This window comes from Doryrhamphus excisus, unplaced genomic scaffold (genome assembly GCF_037039965.1).
Source record: "Doryrhamphus excisus strain RoL-2023G ecotype Guam unplaced genomic scaffold, RoL_Dexc_Guam_v1.1 HiC_scaffold_24, whole genome shotgun sequence".
Classification (NCBI taxonomy): Eukaryota; Metazoa; Chordata; class Actinopteri; order Syngnathiformes; family Syngnathidae; genus Doryrhamphus; species Doryrhamphus excisus.
This window is the reverse complement of record NW_027621862.1, coordinates 7,739,098-7,760,080: the sequence shown is the minus strand read 5'-3', so window position 1 is coordinate 7,760,080 and position 20,983 is coordinate 7,739,098. Positions and strand designations below refer to the sequence as shown.

At 43.4% G+C, this 20,983-nt stretch overlaps 1 long non-coding RNA gene and 1 pseudogene across 1 annotated transcript; both read right to left on the bottom strand.

The window, feature by feature from the left end:
• Positions 1–5,057: 5,057 nt before the first annotated feature.
• LOC144895240 (uncharacterized) lies at positions 5,058–10,283 on the bottom strand (annotated as a pseudogene).
• Positions 10,284–19,931: 9,648 nt separating this feature from the next.
• LOC144895265 (uncharacterized) lies at positions 19,932–20,656 on the bottom strand. The gene is made up of 2 exons (XR_013625769.1): positions 20,512–20,656; positions 19,932–20,157 (listed from the first exon to the last, which is right to left on the bottom strand). It is a non-coding gene; the product is annotated as an uncharacterized LOC144895265 (long non-coding RNA).
• Between the last annotated feature and the right edge of the window lie 327 nt (positions 20,657–20,983).

The following is a 20,983-nucleotide window of genomic DNA, read 5'->3' as shown; positions in this document are numbered from 1 at the left end:
TTGTCAGTGAGAGAGTAATGAACTTTTCTTTGGGGTAATTCTCAAGCTTCTACCCCGGTGAGGGCGGAGAGGAGAATTCTTGCCTCTGCTTCCTCAAAGACTTACTCTTTTTCTCACCCTTTAATATGAAGACCTGTCTAGTGACAAAATCTCCCATTCACACACTCATTCGTACTTTGAAAACGTTTTCACATTCAAACTGTGAAAAGGCCTTTCACCGCGGAGGCTCTCCTTTTCTATCCTAACATGACTGCCAACTCCTCTTTGTACAAAAAAACTGCCAACTCTGTCTTATTGGGAAAGACCGCCAACTCCGTCTTTTACAAAGGACAACTGTCTTTTCAAAAAGACTACTCGAGTGCCGAGCTGTCCTATTGCACAAGACTGCCAAGTCCGCCTTATCACAAAAGACTGCCAGCTCATCTTCCTACAGAAGACTGTCGAGTCTCTTTGCTTGCCAGCAACTAGTATAGAATCAGAGTCAGAATCAGAAAAGGGTTTATTGCCAGGTATGATCAAACACATACGAGGAATTTGTTTTGGTGAAGTAGGTGCAGACACATCTATTGAAAAAGAATGAAAAAAACAAAATATACAGAATAACAGTATAAATATATGTACACATTCTGTTTTTTGTTTCTTATTCCGGAAGTGCAGTCTGACTGTTTTTTCCTAAAAGTCCAAACTGGGCGTTAATGTAACGCATATAATGAAAGTGTCAAAGTGGCAGGATGAGGCAGAGGTGGGGTGTGAAGAGTGTCAGGTGGGGTTCCGGGCCTTGTTGATGAGGCTGACAGCAGACGGGAAGAAACTGTTCTTTTGGCGTGGGGTTTTGGTCCTGATGGACCGCAGCCTCCTGCCAGAGGGGAGCGTCTCGAAGAGTCTATGTCCGGGGTGAGAGGGATCGGCCACAATCCTTTCTGCATGCCTCAGGGTCCTGGAGGCATACAGATCCTGGAGGGACGGGAGATTGCAGCCAACCACCTTCTCTGCAGACCGAATGACACGCTGCAGCCTGCCTTTGTCCTTAGCAGTGGCAGCAGCGTACCAGATGGTGATGGAGGAGGTGAGGATGGACTCAATGATGGAGGTGTAGAAGTGCACCATCACTGTCTTTGGCAGGCTGAATTTCTTCAGCTGCCATAGGAAGTACATCCTCTGCTGTGCCTTCTTAATGAGGGAGCTGGTGTTCGGCTCCCACTTGAGGTCCTGGGAGATGATGGTACTCAGGAATCGGGAGGACTCCACAATGTCAGTGTCAATGGTAGAGTCACAAAGGGTGATGGGGACAGGAGAGGCTGAGTTCTTCCTGTTGTCCACAACCATCTCCACTGTTTTTAGGGCGTTGAGCTCCAGGTTGTTTAGGTTGCACCAAGTCGCCAGATGGTCAACCTCCCACCTGTAGGCGGACTCGTCGCCGTCAGAGATGAGTCCGATGAGCGTGGTGTCATCCGCAAACTTCAGGAGCTTGACAGACTGGTGACTGGAGGTGCAACTGTTTGTGTACAGGGAGAAGAGCAGAGGAGAAAGAACGCAGCCCTGGGGGGATCCAGTGCTGATGGTTCTTGTATCAGAGAAGTGTTTCCCCAGCTTCACACACTGTTTCCTGTCAGACAGGAAGTCTGTAATCCACCTGCAGGTGGAGTCAGGCACGCTCAGCTGGGAGAGCTTCTCCTGGAGCAGAGTTGGGAGGATGGTGTTGAAGGCAGAGCTGAAGTCCACAAACAGGATCCTAGCGTAGGTTCCTGCAGAGTCTAGGTGCTGGAGGATGAAGTGGAGGGCCAAGTTGACTGCATCGTCTACAGACCTATTGGCTCTGTAGGCAGAGGGTCAGTGATGACTTTGAGGTGTGAGAGCACAAGGCGCTCAAAGGACTTCATGACCACAGAGGTGAGGGTGACGGGTCTGATGGTTGAGGTCTTCAAGCAGGCAGGCACGTAGCATGTCTCCAGTGAGGTGTTGAAAATCTCTGTGAACACTGGAGACAGCTGATCAGCGCAGTGCTTCAAGGCAGACGGAGACACAGAGTCCGGTCCAGCTGCTTTCCGGGGGTTCTGTCTCCTGAAGAGTTTGTTTACGTCTCTCTCGTGGATGGAAAGAGTCGTCACTGAGGTGGGTGAGGAGGGGGAGGGGAGGGCCTTTTGTCCTTTTGTCTTTCAAAGCGGCAGTAGAACTTGAACTTGTTCAGATCGTTGGCAAGGCGTCGAACGTTGATGGAGTGGGGGGCTTTAGGCTTTTAGACACCAACCAGAATGAATGAAGCGAACTCACGGGGTGAATAAAAAGGCTTGCAGTTAATGGTGAAAGATTCCAGGTCAGGAGAACAGTGCTGCTGGATCACTGTCACATCGTTGCACCAACCACTGTTGATGTAGAAACAGATTCCTCCACTTTTAGTTTTGCCGGAAAGTTCCATGTCTCTGTCCGCGCGATGAAATTGGAAGCCAGCCGGCTGCAGCGCAGAGTCCGGTATTAATCCACAGAGCCACGTCTCAATAAAGATCAAAACCGCAGATGAAGAGAAGTCCCTGTTTTTTCCCAACAGCAGTTGTAGTTCCTCTAGTTTGTTGGGAAGTGAACGCACGTTAGAGAGAAATATCCCGGGTAGCGACATGCGTAATCCCTGCTGACGAAGGCGCACGAGTGCGCCAGCTTGTTTTCCTCTCCTCTGGCGTTTCACTGCGTGTGCAAAAGTGAGCGCACCTTTGACCAATATGTCCAAAATTTCCGCTGTTGGAAGCAGAAATTAATGGAAATAAATCCTCTGGTGTTGCTCCCCTGATGTTCATGAGCTCTTCTCTGGTGAAAGAGCTCCCGGTACCGGTGCAAAAAACAGTTTTATAACATAAAACAAAGCAAAGCAAGGCGCACCAACACACCGAGGCAGCCGTCCGCGGCGCCATCTTGGAATACATACACAATACACAAGGCTTTTAGCACCGGGTGACAAACCTTATTGACTCGCGGGCCGCACTCAGCTCTAGGGGTCAAAAACCCTTAGCGGGCTGCATGCGAACCCCAGGTCTCAGTTTGCTCACCCCTGCTTTAACACAAAAGGACAATGCCCTTTCACTCACACTCTGCACCGGGTGACAAACCTTATTGACTCGTGGGCAGCACTCAGATATTGGATTAGTGGGCCGCATGCGGCCCCCAGGTCTCAGTTTGCCCACCCCTGCTTTAACACAAAGGGACGGCGCCCTTTCACTCACACTCTGATCAAAAGTGTCTTCCTGTTTGTTGTCTTCTCTACCGTCGGTATCCCGTCAACCTTCAGCTTCCAGTTGTTGAACTGAGAAGACAGCCCATCGAAGGGTTTTGTCTGCCGTGGCCACAGTCTTTCAGTCTTGTCCGCTCCACAACTGGACTCCTTAGGTATCTTGGGATCCGGCTCGAATGACCAAGTAAATGTCAGGTTCAAACTCCTGGGACACTTGTAAAAACACTTAAATACAGAAATACAGAAGAGACAGACAACAATATTCAAAGTTTCTCGCAGCGAGGAGAGTGAAACCACATACCCAGTGACATGCCGCTCCACTCTGAATATGCAGTTCACACTCCTCTCTTTTTATTCTCTTTCTTGTCGCAACTACATGGTCGTGCAACTCTAAAGGGGGGTGGGGAGCAGTTGCACGAGCTGTATTTGATTGTCTATGTGTGTGTGTGTATGTGAGAGCAACTACTTTTATTGTTTTATTAGTTCTTATCTTGACACATTCTTGCAGGATTAACATGAACATCTGCTGGGTCGCTGTTGGCGCATCCAGGCACCTCCAGGACCTGGGGGGTCTCTGATCAGGGTCACGGGAACATTCCTTCTTCAGCACATTCAAACACTTTCTATTGTCTAAGCAAATGGATATAAGGGTGATAACTAACAAAATAATACTTGCATTTACATTTTATTCTAACACTACTACATTAGCAGTCATGGAACTCACAGAAAAAATAGCGACAGCAATAGATAATAAGGAATATGCAATAGGTATTTTTATGGACTTACATAAAGCATTTGATACGATTGACCACAACTTATTAATAAAGAAGCTGGAAAGATATGGGATCAGAGGTATAGCACAAAGGTGGTTACACGATTATTTAAATCATAGACAACAATATGTGCAACTAAATGATAATAAATCTGATCTACTGAATGTGACATGTGGGGTACCACAAGGCTCTGTGCTGGGTCCTAAATTACTTATATATATATATATATATATATATATAAACAACATCTGTAATAAATCTAAGCTGTTACATTTTTTTTTGCCGATAACACAAATGTATTATGTACTGGTAAGGATCTAAAACATCTCCTGGTTACAGTGCAGAGGGAGCTTAGAACCATAAAAAGATGTCTCGCATTAAAGAAATGATCACTAAACCTACATAAAACCAAATATATTATATTTGGAAACCATAAAAAAATAAAACAAAATAAAATAGAGAATAATGAAATTGAACGAGTAAAGGAAAGCAAATTTTTAGGAATTATTTTAGATGACAAACTAAGCTGGAAATCACATAAAAACCATATAAAAAACAAAATATCAAAAATAATTGCAATACTACATACAGTAAAGTACATCCTCAATAAACATTCTCTACAATTAATATAACTCTTTTGAGTTATATATATTGTTTATGGCATTGAAATCTGAGGACACACTTACATAACCATTGCAAAACCAATTTACATGATGCAAAAGAGAGTAATATGGATAATAATGATAAGCAATCAAGCTGCTTACCAAGCACAAACAAGTAAACTTTTTTTTACATTCACAAATTGTAAAATTTTACGATTTAATTGAATTCAAAACTGTGCAAATGATGCTTAAGGTAAATAAAAACATGCTCCCAAATGTTGTCCAGGGGATGTTTCAGATTTGTGCTCGTCAATATGAACTAAGAGGAATGAGCGTGTTTGCAAAAGGGAAAGTACGAACAAATGTAATAAACATGTGAGACCACCTGAACTTATTTTACAGACGAGAAGACTGCCAGAAGAATGCTGAAGTGGAATATGTGTGAGCGTGTGTGTGTGCCTTTTAAATTTGGTGTTTAAAAGAGCACAAAATCCCTTCATGGTCACTGATTCTACATCAAAGTGTGATGTTTTGACATATACATGGTCAATTAGTGTACCCTTTTCTGTGGTAGGATGTTTGACTGACTGGCAGAACCCTTTCCTAGCCATGAATGTGCTGATAGTGGAAGATTTTAACAAATTTTCATTAAAATCTCCCAGTACAACAATGCTGGCGTACTTCTGGTGCAACCAATCCAGCAGCGTGCCAAGGTGACCTTGAAACAACGCCATTGGATAGGAGGGTGGTCGATACACAACTGCTATTAACACACTGGGTGAGGAGCAGTTCACCAGTAAAACTTCCAAGTTGAAGTTTGGGGCGGAGACAACACTACAGTGCAGGTGGTCTGCAATGTACATGCCAACTCCGCCATGCTGTTGCCCTTGTAATTCTACCAAAGCAGGATTACTGCTGGAGTAAGACAAACATCGTGGTTGGCTATGAAAATGATACCCAGGAATGGTTACACGGCTGGGTGTACATGCCGTTGGCAGCCATGTTTCTGTCACAGCGATGCAGTTAGGCTGCAGGTGCTGTGTACATGCTGCCAAATCTGACGCATGTTTTGTCAAATTTTGGACATTTATCAAATAAATTGTGAAATGCGGTGGTTGTACATTTTGTGGTGGTTCACTTTCTGTCAAAAATGGTGGCATCCTTCCTACAGCATCCTTAATGGCATCGTTACAGTATATTTTTGCTGCATCAAAGTCCTGAATAATCAAACCAGTTAAACCTGTGACCCGACTCAATGCAAACATATGCCTGCCCTGCGGAAAACACCCTGTCCAGACACACAACTGCATTGCTCACGGTAATGTACTGTGCAAGCCCAAGCGAGCTTCAGAGGGAACTGGTGACGCATGCCACCACTTTTAGTAACTTTCTCTTCCTTTGTCTTTTCGTGTGATCGATTCATTAACAGTTTGTGTGCGCCTTTGTCTGCCTACTTTGTCATCATCAAATTTTACATAAATCCGACTGGGAAATGTGTCATCCTTTTGGAAAACTATGTCAGAGACGGTGCCACAAACCCCGTTAACTAAGCCGTCTTCAATATCAATGTTTTTGCAAAGCATTACACGTGCATCTTTAGCGATGTGCAGAGTTTCCTCTAAACACGTGTTGTAAACTTTGATGTGGTGCCCAACTTTTTTTTCTAATTTACCGGATTTTTTGTTCTGGCTGTAATCCTGAGCTTTCACTGTTGTGTACTGTGGGCATATTTTGAAAAGATGGTTTAAGTTGTATTCATTGACTTGCTGATTGGTTGGGAAAATGTGTAATGCGGTGCTGACTTCACCTGTTTCCCGCTGTTTTAGAAGTGTGACATCCGTTTCCAACAATGCCGCGACTTTTGGATGTTTCCGGAGTCTATTTAGCAACGCTGCAAATACATTATCTTTTTGACGCACAATCGTTGTGAGTTCGACCACACGAAAGAGACTGGTCCACAAGTTAAAAGTTGCATCTTCAACATAGAGAGGCTTTCCCTTGACTTGCAGCAACTGGTAGAAATCACCTACTGCAATGATGCTGACGTTGCCAAAAGCAGCATAGTCCCCAGTTTGTTTAATTTGTCGCAACCTACCATGAATGTACGTGGTGGTTGTGATCAACTATTGATATTTCATCGATTATCAAAATTTGGAGGTCCGTGAACTTGGCACGCAAGGAATTCACCGTTTCCTCACCCAGTGGTGTGTAAGGCAAACGGGTATCCTTGCCAATGCTCAAGGTGCTGTGTATGGTTGCTGCATTCAAATTGTAAGCAGCAATCCCTGTTGGTGCTGCTAGACAGACAGAAATATTGTCCGGTTGCCGACACAGTGTTGACAACAACCTGGTAGCCTCATATTGGATGGCTTTAATTAGGTGGCTTTTTCCTGTCCCGGCACCACCTGTGATGAATAAATGTAATGGCTCGGGTTTTTTCCCACCTATTTTATCAAGGCACCACTGTCTAATTTTGTAAAAAATGTCCATTTGAGTATTATTTAGGGAGCGTATCAATGCCAAGCCATCATTTCGACTCATTGACTTTTGCTTTTGTAAGTTTAGAACGGTTTTGTTTTCATTTGCCAAGTCAGGTATTACTTCTGCCTCTTCTTCGACCAACTGCTGTTTTTTCCGACATTCTTCTTCGCACTGTCGCCTTTCCAACTCTTGTTCTGGACACAGCAGACACCACACATCCTCAGCAACACCGCTGTGATCAATAGATCTTTGGATGCTGTCCAGTTCATCCCCGTCATTGTCAAAATGTTGTTTATTTGTTTCCACTATGGAACAGAATGCATCGACCCATCATTTAATCGGACCGCACCATTGTCATAAAAGTCTTCAAATGTTGGGCAATTGGCAGGTCTTAACTGCAAATCCACCCGGTATGGCAGATACAACTGCAAAAGGCTACGATAATACAACTCTGGGTTTTTGGTTTGTGAAAAGCGCGCAGAGCGTACTACGGCAGGTTTGGTCCGTGTACGTTTTGTCACATGTCCGTAGTTGTTTTTAAGTTCTATTTTGGATGCCGACCTTTCGTTTTTGCTGATGATGCGGTATTCGGAAGGAAATTGTGCCAAGCACATGTCATTGAACGTGTCGTCGTTTGGTCTGTTTTTATAACGGTCGACAATGCTGGTCATCCACATGTCTTCTGTTGTTAATTCGGCTGATGAAGCTTTTTGTCGCAAAACACTCAAAGGCAAACTCATTTTGACCACATTGTCCCCTGTTGGAACAAAAACTACTTTACGTGAGCATTCCTTAAGATGCATATTTGTCACCCGGTAAACGGCCTCTTGTGCACACACGTCTCTATTGTGCAGGTACACACTGCCAAGACTTTTTAAGGCCTCTTTGGCACTGACGTTTGGATTGGATCCTGTTTGGATGCTTCTTTCTGGGCATTACTCAGCAGCAATCCAATCTCCCTCTGAGCTTTGGAAATATATGAGATTATATAAACCACGCACGCATACACATCAACCACATACTGGATGTCCATATTAGCATTCCAGCATTTAAGCAGAGGTTTGCTCATTCAATCTCATTGATTTGACGCTTCATTATCACTTCCATACGACGACCCAAGCGGCGGTGTGCGGACTCGAAAGTACTTTGTGTTATACCGAGACTATTGAACAAATGTTCCACACTTTGATACGCGTGGTTCTCTTCAGCGAGCACTTTTTTAATGGATGTCACGATTGCAGACGCCTCTTCTGCTTTCATGCAGCATTTTGGGATGCTTTCGGACATGTTTTAACACCGGTTGATTGGCTAACCTGACAAGTACATGTTTTTTGTCCCTGTCCCTCAAACTGATGGCTAATAAACGTTCGTTCAGACACAGGCTTTGGAAAACCAAAACAACACACGGTGTTTTTCTTTTTGCATGTTTTAGAATGTCGCTTAGAATGCTGCTGTACTGAAGACACTGTCTCTGTCAATCCTTCATCCTGTGGCTGCAATTCACAAGTAACATATCTATCAATAAACTTGTGACTTCTTCATCCGAGTTAACATCAATACGTGGGGCATTCTCTACCCAGAACAAACAATGTACATGCGGGGAACCACGCTGCTGAAATTCCACCTGGTAAAAATAGTTTACAACTTTGCCAATCGGTTGGCTCCAAGACATTATCACCTCTCTGAGAAAGACATGCCACGGGAAATCAAACATCCGTGCAGCAGTCACAGGATTCCGTCGCAACAAATCGCACCTATCAGCCCACTCCAACTCTGCAGCCGTTTGCATTCTACCCTCTTGCCTCAAAATGCAGTGTATCAAATTCTTCCATCGTAAATCAGCAGATGAAAAAGAGCAAAACCACGTGGGGACACCAAGTTGACGCACACAAGCCAAAATATCACGCTGTGTACTCTGCCAAAAGGCTGGAGTGCCTCTGATGGGCTTCAGAAAACGATAGCCCTGGTCACATTCCAACAATGTCTTAAAGACTCGTCGTTGGTCAACAAATCCTTGGCCATTTTTGCGCTTCCTGACCAATGTCAACTGGCATTAAACAAGTGTCCTGAAACATGCAGTGTTGCTGTCTATCATGGAGAAGCTCATCTTCTGCATCTAGAGGCGGTGTGACATCTACAGCAGGAACACTGTCCTCCACCTGAGAGGCATCAGGTTCCCTACAAAAGTCATTGACCCACTCCTCGTTGTACTCAATATCTCCATAATGCACATTAAACTCTTTTAGGTACCTCAAGGCTTCTCGAATGTGCATGCTGTCTACAAAATGGTACTCGTAGTGTCCTTTGTAAGTCAGCTTCCTTTTGAGCTTGACACGGAGCATAGAGCCTTCCATATTGGACCGTGGCAACAAATTTGTCGTTTCAACAACATTGGCCGGAACACAAGTCACAGGCCCATGGACACCATTTTGGCCCCCTTTAGGCAATGCCAGCATTTTCATGGAGGGGATATTTAATGCAATTAAATGCTGCTCTAAACTGTTCAGGCAATCCAGCTCAGGAGGAATCGGGTCCACCCTCAAATTATTCGCCACACGTTCAGGTGGCATTTCCCCTTTGCTAACCTTATAATGGCAAGTGTAGCAAACCCACAGCTGCCCTCTACCAGACTCCACCAACAAACAAGGAAGCGTGCACTCTGCACTACATTGGTGCAAATACTCCTCATTAATGTACGTGTTCACAAGAGAAGCACTTGCACGATTGCTGTAATGCTCTCTGACACTGCAGGACCTGGTGTTTAAACATCAACCTATGGCACACACAGCAGACAAATTGGGGCCCATTCTTCACTTTATCCAAAAACTGCTCAACAACAACATCAAATTGTTTATCTCGCAACTTTGCAGCATGTCTTCGTGCCTTGACATCTGCCATTACACGCATTTTGTGTTCTAAATTACTGTGACATTTCTTCATACTGGCTAGTTTGACACTGGCCCGGTGCCTTGAATCTATTTTGTCGTTTTACTCTTTTTCTGTGTTGTCCTTCAGCTCTATATTTTTATTGACCCTGTCCCGATGCAAGCTGTCATTTCTATACTTATAGATGCTAGATGTTTTAACTAACTTTTTATGAATTACATCATTTCTATATTTTTCAACACTCATCTTTCTCTGCCTAAAGACTGCTTGTTCTCTGTAATTCTTCATAGTCATTAGTTTCTTTGTCTCCCTTATGTTCATGTCAGCGACAATCTTTACATTTTTTGTCCAGGGCCCTTTTCCTTTTTAGATGTTTGGACGGGCTTACACGTGGAACCATGGACTGATGTTTTTCTTTGCCTGTTTCAACAACATCATTCGAACCAACTGCTACTTCACTATCATCGCATGTACCATTCTGACAAATGCCAAAGCAACTTCCTAACTGACCCTCATTGACACATGTCACACACTCGTAGTGATTACCATTCGAGTTGTCCAAATAAATCCCACGACTGGATTCTGACTTTGAACTATATCTCAACCAACGACCAAAGTAAAAAGTAAAAAAAGTAAAAAGTAAAGATATTTTTTCCTAAACTATCCGCTGTAGCCTGTATCTTCACCTCTGTTGCCCAATGATTAACATATTTCATTTTGGAAACACTAATATACTCTGTCACACAACTGTACTCCTAGGAAGTTTCTCATAATCTTTACAGTGCTTTTCCATATGTTTAACCACATGGAGTCTAATTTTCCTGTGATTTTTCTGTGTGCCACTCACCGCTTGGGATATGGCACAAATTGACAGGCACAGTGTTAATTTCACAATCTATATTCAAAAGTTGGCACACATCTTGGGAGTCCTTTTGAAGCATTGGACAAAAGGCATGCTGTGTGGTAACAACACTGATGACCTCAACATCAGATGCACATGTACTTGAAATGTCAGCCATTTTTAACTTTTTGCAATCATCACCAGTCATCTCCAAGTGACGTTTTCAGTCAAAACAGTCTTCTCCTCCACAACATCATCTCCCGGTGCTGCGCGGTAGTGGTTTAGATGAGTGACGGGGTTAAAATCATTGGAAACAGAGAAAGCTAAAAAAGTTGAAAACCTACGGTGCGGTGGCTTCTCCACACAAGCAAATCCCAGGTGCTGGTGAATCGCGATAATGCTTTTATGGTACGCTATCTCCATTTAGCACAGGTCACAGAATCGTTACCTTTAGGCTTACGGCTCGTTTAAGGTGCGGCAACAACAAATACAATTTTCGCTATATGGCGTTAAGCTCCGACCGTTCGTGTATCCTGAACAAGCGGCCTACGTGCAGCACCGCCGAATATAACTTGAGCTATATGGAGTTAAGTTCCGACCGTTAGTGTATCCCAAACATGCAGTTAACGTGCGGCGACACCAAGGACAACATACAAATACATAAAATTATACATATGGAGAAAAAGGCCAAGAAAAAACAAAATGGAGTTAAGCTCCAACCGGACGTGTATTCCTGCGGATCGCGCTCGGCAGAAGGGCTACAGGCTTTTTATCATCAAGCATGTTTTGTCCTTACAAATGAATATATTTCAGTTTACTAAGTCTATAAAAAAAAAAACTCTGTCGTCAGCGAATGAAGTCCAACACAATGGCAAACTGCATTCCGTCGAATGTGGGTCCTTTGTCTTGTTTTAGGCAATGCAAAAAGCGTTCTCTCTCGAAAAGCTTTCGGTTCGGTCGAGCATAAAGGGGGGGCACGCAAAGCAGTATTTATAGAACCATGATACCACACCATTGGAGAACTGACCAATCGTAGCTCACAAAACCAACCTGTTAGGCTCCGCCTTTGGATAATTGACCAATCGTGTAAGTCACCAAACAAACAACCTATCAGCGATTGTCTGATTGAATGTAATTTGAAAGTTGGGCGGGTCAATATTTTTTAAATTGACCAATCGTGCCTCACTCACCTATCAATCGATCAGCTATTGGCGGAATGAATGTAATTTGAAATTGGGCGCATTAAACCAAAGCATGTTTACGTGGACGAACGGAGGGAAAACTAACCAATGGCATTGCGTGCTCACTGTATCAATAAGCTGAAGTGCGACTATCGCCATAACGATGAACGGGACTCAGAGGACAACGTTGTGACCCGGCTGGAAAGACACGTCAGGCAACATCGCCGGGACCCCAATTTCGGGCTCCCTTGCCAAGTCACCTGGCATGGACAAGGCGGCAGGAGGTGGGAGCATCTGGTGCCTTTTATATGCCAGAAGTTGAAAACGGGAGCGACACCTCCACAGTTGCTGCTCATACACCTTGGCGGCAATAGTTTTGGCTACGGCGGCCAAAATTGCCGCCAGCTTCTCCTTAAGATAATGGCGGATCTCGACTACATCATCCACTTGCTACCCGGCACAGTGGTAATGTTTTCGGATATCTTGCCCCGTTGGAACTGGTGTTACCAGACGGCACCCACAGGACGTGGACTGGACAATGCGAGGAAAAGGATTAACCGAGTCCTTAGCGGCTTCCTCCGACAACGCGGCATGAAGCGCATCCCGCATTCCAACATCGCCGTCCACGACTTGCTTGCCGACGGTTGCCATCTCAACGAGAGTGGAAATGAGACGCTCTACCTCAACTTCCGCCGAGAAATCGCTGCACATCTGCAGTAGATTCACCACAACGGCTCTTTTAAGAGCCAACCACTTTTCCATAAAGAGCAAAATGTTCCAATGCATTCCACACACCGCAACGCACTGCTTATAATAATAAATAAGAATAAAACGTAAACAAATGGTTGTCGAATGGATCTGACCGATTTCAATCAGAATGATGTACAAAATACTACACTCAGAAAAAGACACATAGCCTTATTAAATATAACAATAATAAAGTATACTACCTTAATAAAACATCTGAATATCATTTAATCACTTACATTAATAAAATGCTTAAAAGTCCAGCGCTTAAGCTTGGTGACGTAGACCGTCATGACGTGCCCCATTCGTGGCCAAAGGGGTGGAGTTATGAGAGGTCTATCGTGCAGTCTCCAACAACACAACACCAGCGAAGGTATCAAGACGAGCACGGCAAGTTATATGGACGACAATACATCGGTAAGTAGAGTCAAGTCAAGTCAAGTTTATTTATATAGCCCTTAATCACAAAAGAGCCTCAAAGGGCTTAACAAGCAGGCAACAGTAGATGATAGACAATAGACAACAAATGACATCCCCTGATCTGAACCCCCATCAGGGCAAGGAAAAACTCAAAACCCATTAGGGATAAAGAAACCTTGAGAAGGGACCGCAGATGGGGGAATCCCCCTTCTAGGATGACCAAGCTGCAATGGATGTGGAGAGGTTAACATGTGACAGTTAAATATAAACAGAGAGTATAATAGTCCAGGTCCAAGATGTAATGCCATTAGGACAGTTGGGCAGCCGCGGGTCTTGAGATGATCACCATCCCTCTGCTGCAGCGCCTCCACAAGGTAGGCCACGTCAGATGTCCAGTTTTGTCAAGGCAACTTCCAAACAGCCTCTCCTGGACCCCCCCCGAGAAGGAGCGGCAGTCAAAAAAGGCAGGGAATATTTTTAACTAAACGCTAAAGTATTGAAATGAGTCTTAAGTCGGGACTTGAACATTTCTACTGAGGTAGCAGCTCTAATATTAACAGGTAGAGCATTCCACAACGTTGGGGCCCGAATGGAAAAGGCTCTAGAGCCCGCATACGTCTTTCTGGCTCTCGGGATAGTCAAAAGACCGGCGTGTTGTGAGCGTAGGTTTCTAGACGGAGCATAAGGTACAATTAGGTCAACCAGATAAAAAGGTGCCAACCCATGTAATATTTTGTAAACCAGAAGCAGTACCTTGAAGTCACATCTTAAATGAACTGGGAGCCAGTGCAGGTTGGCTAGTATTGGAGAAATATGGTCACACTTACGTGTCTTTGTAAGAAGTCGCGCTGCAGCATTTTGTACTAACTGCAAGCTTTTGAGACTCGCCATTGGAAGACCAGAAAGCAGTACATTACAGTAGTCAAGGCGAGACGTGACAAATGCATGGACTAGGGTCTCTGCATCAGAAGTGGATAGAATAGGTCGTATCTTTGCAATATTGCGAAGGTGAAAAATGCTGTTTTAGTAACATTCTTAATGTGTTTATGAAAGGATAGAGTCGGGTCCAATATCACACCAAGATTGTTTACAGAGTCACTTTGGGAAATTATGCTATTATCAAAACTCAGAGTGGTGTCCTTAAACAGGCGGCTCTGTTTAGCAGGGCCGATGATCAACATCTCAGTTTTATCAGGGTTCAAGAGTAAAAAGTTACAGGACATCCAATGTTTAATATCAATGAGACAAGCCTCCAAATTAGAGCAGTCCTGCGGGTCAGTTAACTTTAGTGGGACATATAGCTGAGTGTCATCAGCATAAGAGTGAAAGCTAATCTTATGTTTGCGAATGATGTCGCCAAGCGGCAACATGTAAATGTTAAACAAAAGAGGGCCGAGCACTGAACCTTGTGGAGCTCCACAAGTGACACCACAGAACTCTGAAGTCATATCATCACAAACGACACGATGCGTCCCATCCTCAAGATAAGATCTAAACCAAGAGAGTACCGGACCAGTAACACCAATATATGTTTGAAGGCGTTCCAGTAGGATAGAGTGATCGACAGTGTCGAAAGCAGCACTGAGATCAAGTAATAACAATATTGTAGATGTGTCACAGTCCATAGATAGAAGAAGATCATTTGTCACTTTTGCAAGGGCTGATTCAGTGGAGTGGTTCATCCTGAAAAGGTTCAAAAAGATCACCCAAAGCCATGTGATCATTGAGCTGTTGTGCTACAATTCTTTCCAGGATCTTGGACAGAAATGGGAGGTTAGACACCGGCCTATAGTGGGAAATACTCCCGGGGTCGAGGGTTGTTTTTTTCAGCAGGGGTCGAATCACTGCAGTCTTGAAAGCTGCAGGCACAGTGCCAGATGAGAGTGATAGATTAATTATATTTAAGATTGAGGGGGCTAGAATTGGGAACAATTCTTTAACAAGTTTCCCAGGAAGCGGGTCAAGCAGACATGTTGTCTGTTTTGCTGCACTGACAAGTTTTGTAAGCTCGTCCAGAGATATTTCCTCAAAGTAGGAGAAACTAGTGGGACCGAGGATGGAAGTAGTCCCAGCAGCGGTCATGGCAGCCGACATGTTTAAACTGTCTGGCGGTAGGGTGTCCTTTATTTCCTTCCTGATGAGCTCAACTTTATTTGCGAAGAATCGCAAGAACTCGTCGGCTGAGAAAGGGGAACTACTAGGAGAGGTCCTCTTCTGGGTTAGCAATGCAACTGTGTCAAATAAGTATTTAGGGTTATTTTTATGGAGGTCAATTAGTCTAGAAAAATTGTTGTTTTTTGCCGCAACAAGAGCCTGTTTATATTTAGTCAGACTATCTCCCCATGCCTGTCGGAAGACCTCAAGTTTAGTTGCACGCCATCTGCGCTCCAATCTCCGACAAAATTGTTTCAGCCTTCGAGTTTCACCTGTAAACCAAGGAGTAAGTCTTTTGGCATGACACTTAAATCTCAAAGGTGCAACAGTATCAAGAGCTTTACATAACACCTTGTTGAAATCATTTGTAAGGTTGTCTATAGGGCCCTTATAGGAAGGGAAAGAGGAAACCACTGAGGGCAGTACCTCAGCAAGTGCAGTAGCAGTCGAAGAACTAATATTACGACTGCTAGAGCACTGGTTCCGGTCCAAGCGGTGGCATTGGGTCAAGATTTCAAATGTTATAAAATAATGGTCAGACACAGTGGTTATGTAAGGGAGGACTGTTACGTTGGAGGCCCTAATACCTCGAATTAAAACCAGATCCAGGGTATTACCACTGATGTGGGTTGGCTCATTAATGAATTGAACAAAACCAAAAGTATCGATTATTGTCTGAAAAGCCACACTAAGGGACTCTTCAGGAGAATTGACATGGATATTGAAACCACCCATGAGTACAATATTGTCTGCGTGGGTTACCAGGTCTGCAATAAATTCAGAAATTTCATCCAAGAAGCCCGAGTACGGACCAGGAGGACGATAGAGAAGTGCTAGATAAAATGGCAATGATGCGGTCGATCGCAAAACGAGGACCTCAAATGTTTTAATTTCAGATTTTGACCAAGTACTGAGGTTAAGAGCAGATTCATGGATGAGGGCAACACCCCCACCTTTCCTATTAGGACGTGAAACCTGAGAACTCAAAAAATTAGGTGCAGATGCCTCATTAAGGGATATAAAATCGTTTGGTTTTAACCAGGTCTCGCAAAGACCGATTATGTTGAGATTATGATCTCTTATCAGATCATTAATGAGCACAGCCTTTGAGGAGAGCGATCTAATATTCATAAGACCAATTTTCGTAAAGGTTGGCTGACTGAGGCAGTTCACTCCCAAAGAGTTAATAGTAGTAATATTAACAAGATTGCTCCGTCTAGAACCCATGCCATATTTTGACTTGTTGTACACATGATAAGAAGTCAATACCATAGGGGTCTGATAGTTGTTTGTTGACTCATCACTAGTACAAGAGGGAGGTTCAAGTTTATCACAAGGCCCTACCTCAGTAGAAGGCAAGACAGACTGTGGAGCATTTATGGGTTGTGAATCTGTATGCATAATATGTTGCTTTATTCTACAGAAAGGGCTATGTGTATTGTTCAAGTCCGGCATAGCGCCAGTTAGCCATAACCTTAAAGACTCCACACCCGTTCTAACAGGCTCGCTAATCACCTGTCCCCCGACTTGCTCTAGTGCAGGATGTCATGTGGGACTTAAACAGTAATCTATATTTCTGGAAAGGGTAAGAGCACCTTCCCCATTAGGGTGAAGGCCATCTCTACCAAACAGTCGGGGGTTGCTCCAGAAGGAAGGCCAGTTATCTACAAACTGAAATCCCTGTTCGTTACAGAAGCCAGCCAGCCACCGGTTTAGCGAGAATAATCTACTAAACCTCTCATCATTGCCTCTCGCAGGCAAGTGACCAGAGACAACTACTCGATGCCGACACATCTTTCTGGCGAGATTACAAGTCCTTGCTATGTTCCTTTTTGTAATCTCTGATTGCCTCATCCTAGTGTCATTGGAGCCGACGTGTATCACTATATCAGAGAAACTAGTGTTGTTTGCTTTATGTCGGTGTTTGGACCTGTTGCGAGTCAGCTCTCTAAGGCTAGCTTCAATATCGGGTGCTCTGGCCCCAGGAATACACATTACGGTGGCTGGGTTCTTAAGCTTAATGTTACGGGTGATGGAGTCACCTATAACTAATGTGCGGGAGCCAGTAGACTGTGACATAGTGGGGCTTTCTAAGGGAGTGTAACTGTTATGCGTCTGAATTGGCTCACCGCGGTTAGCCGGCCGCTTAGGGCTAATGCTAACCAGACTAGTAGGTTGGCTACAACCTACGCTATCCGGTGTGCCCGCCACATCCATCGTTACGAAATTACTCTGCTCTAGTTGGCAGAGTTTTAGTTTATGAAAGAAAAAAAATGGTTGAGAAAAAAAGTCTAGAACAGGGGTCGGCAACCTTTCCTATCAAAAGAGCCATTTTACCTCCTCGCTCACTAAAGGAAAATACACTGGAGCCGCAAAACAATTCATAAACAATATCTTATAAACTTTCAAAAGCAAAAAAGGGGTATCAAAGTACTTCAGAGGAGAAAAAGCGGAGTTCATTGAGTACTCTTGCTAGTATCGGAATTTGCTAATATAGAATATAAATGTACATAAATATCTGTGTAAATTAAATATAAACTCTTTACGTTTGTTGACAAACATGTTTACTCTGGCCCCTAACAAATTCGGGTATTAAATATTTGAGCATTGCAAAGGGAGCCACAACAAAGAAGCTGAAGAGCCACATGCGGCCCTGGAGCCGTGGGTTGCTGACCCCTGGTCTAGAAGAAAAGATCTGTTGAAGATCGGAATGAACGCAGTTAGCTTAATTCAACGAGCGCGCGCGAGCGGTCTGTCAGCACAGGAAGTGTCGGCACCGGGACGTGGGGAGTCACCTGAAAGAGCACTTGCAATTTTTAAACTAATAGCGACCCCGTCTTCCTTCAAATACGCTGGGTGTTGTTTTTTTTAATGTCACCGCCATACTGTTGTGCGTAAGCTAACTTTAGCTATGTTTGCTAGCCACCAAATTGCTCAGCTAACATGGTTCGTTGGGCGAACATACTTTAACAGGTAACGGACCATCGAACCGGAAAAGTTAAGCTTCTTTCTTCTTTCTTTCTTTCTCTCTGTGTGTATCCCGTGTTTTGCTTAGTTTTACTTTGTTTTTGTAACATGACGTGATGTCGATATGCTCCGATGGGAAGCTCTTGTGGGAACAGCCGAGCTACTTTCGGAGCTCATTACAAATGTAATACAAGAGTATTCAGCATTTGTTTTCTACCACTCACCCTCACGAAGGTCGCGGGGGGTGCTGGAGTCTAATTAGAATTAACCTAGCATGTTTTTGGAATGTGGGAGGAAACCGGAGTACCCGGAGAAAACCCATGCATGCACGGGGAGAACATGCAAACTCCACACAGAGATGGGCAACAGTATTCATTAAAATTATTTATTCATGGTTTCATTTACAAAATATTAATTCTAATTATGAATTACTGCATGTTTTCCTGTAATTATATTTGGAGATATAATTAATGTCAATGTGCATTTTTGGCAGGCGAGTGATTAGCATGCAGACCTCACAGCTAAAAGATGCCAGTTCAATTCCACCCTCGGCCATTTCTGTGTGGAGTTTGCATGTTCTCCCCGTGCATGCGTGGGTTTTCTCCGGGTACTCCGGTTTCCTCCCACATTCCAAAAACATGCTAGGTTAATTGGCCACAGGTATTAAATTTGTACGTTACCTGCAATAGTCATCATTCCACCTGTCTCATTCACAGTTCTCTCCATTCTCTGTTCACATCATACAGCTAACATTTATCTTGTCTGACTCTCCCTCCTATTTATTACTCATCCTTTCCTCCAGTCTTTCTCAAAGGAGCTGTACGTATGTACGAAATGCACATCAAGTAAACAAAATATCGCACAATATGTCTGTCGTCAGCGACTAAGACTAACATGTTAATTTGAAATAAAGATCTGACAACAAGCCTTCTGTAGGTGCACAGCGCACAGACACAATGTCAGGGTGGTGAAAGTGAAACAATAACCAGCACAGCACCTGACTGACATGACCTCTGCTTTTAGTTACTGTGACTGAGAGTAAGAAGCAAAATACTCGTCCATCTTACCCGCTTAAGCTACACAAGCCTGAATAGATATCACTGTGACAACAGATGCTACCGCTTCATTCCTGCTGCTAGTTGAAATACAGATTTTTTTTTATTTCACTCCAACAACAGCCACAATAGCCACAATCTTACATACAGCCACTTGAACAGTTTTTGGTTTTTCTTCCTTAATTTTCTGTTTCCAATCTCTCACATCCTTTGCACACCGCACCACAATATCCACTTATTTTCATGCGCCTGGCAAGATTTTAGGTCTGAGTTTTTTTGCTGACATCACTACTTACAAACTTCCCTGTCATGTAAATTCTATAGAAATGTTTGAGACTTAATTTTTTCCAGAGAATCAATTTTTGTTGGTGAGGTTTACCTGTCCTTTACAATAACTTCAACAAATTTACAAACACCAGTGAAAAAAATTACAAAAATACACATTTTACATTCAGGGGGAGGCACTTGTCTCCTTTTCGCCAGTTTGGGTGCCACTTTCTCTTTTTTCTGTATATTGAAAACATCACAACTTTAGTGATACACACAAATCCACATTAATAGATCAGAAATGAAAAACATTACATTTATGCATGAACTTTCTCTCCATCTCCAACAAAAAGACAGGTTGCCTCAGCCACCTCAGCTCTTAGCAGAGCTAGTTGGAGACCAAATTTATATTTGGCAATTTCAGCCCTTTGTCTCCTGCTCACGAGTTCCTCCCGTTCCTTCTGCTCCATCTCCCTGGTCACATAGGCCATAATGTCATGGCTCACCTCCACACATTGTTGATTTAATTCCACCCTGGGCACACTGCGGTCTCTGCATGAATACTGCACAAATACAATAAAAATTAGATTATTTGCAATACTAGACGCTATCATTAACGACAGTGTTTTAAATAGCTTATTACAACCTTTACCTGAAGACATTAACAAATGAGCATGATACTTAAATGTGTAACAGTACACTGTTTGCAATTGGTTTTAGTAACAACATTTTTGTAGGATTCATACATTACTACAATTTGTACACATATGCAAAAATGGTACATGCTCACTTCATTCAAGTGACATCGTATTTGGCTCTTATATAATACTACGATCTTGTTAACATTGTTTCTTATTTTTACCATGTAAACAGTCAATACAATACAAACATCTACGATTGCAATTACAAATACTTGCACTCAACACCTGGCACTGGCTCCTGATGGAGTCCACCTCGGGGTCATCGATGCTGGCAAACCTTGCAGGAGACGAGAAATGTGCCATTCTATAAAGAAATACATCACATGTTATATACCCACATTTGCTCAAACATTACTTGCATCCGTGTTCATTTGAGACATAAATTAATTAGAAAGGAAAATAATCGTATATAATAGTACTAATAGTACTAATAGTATAATAGTAATCGTAAATAATAGTACTTACTTCGCAGCAGTAATATCGATGTAACTGTCTCGAAAGTATGACAAAATGTCAATTTATACACTGTCGGGTGTCTTTGCTGCAACGGACGGCCTGCACAGGTGTTTCATTCCGATTCCAACAGATGATCAAAGGGCCATGAATGCATCGTTTGAACCTTCAAACAACGCCAGAATCAAATACAACAGTTTGCCGCTGTGCCATGCCCACATGTGGAGCATCCAAT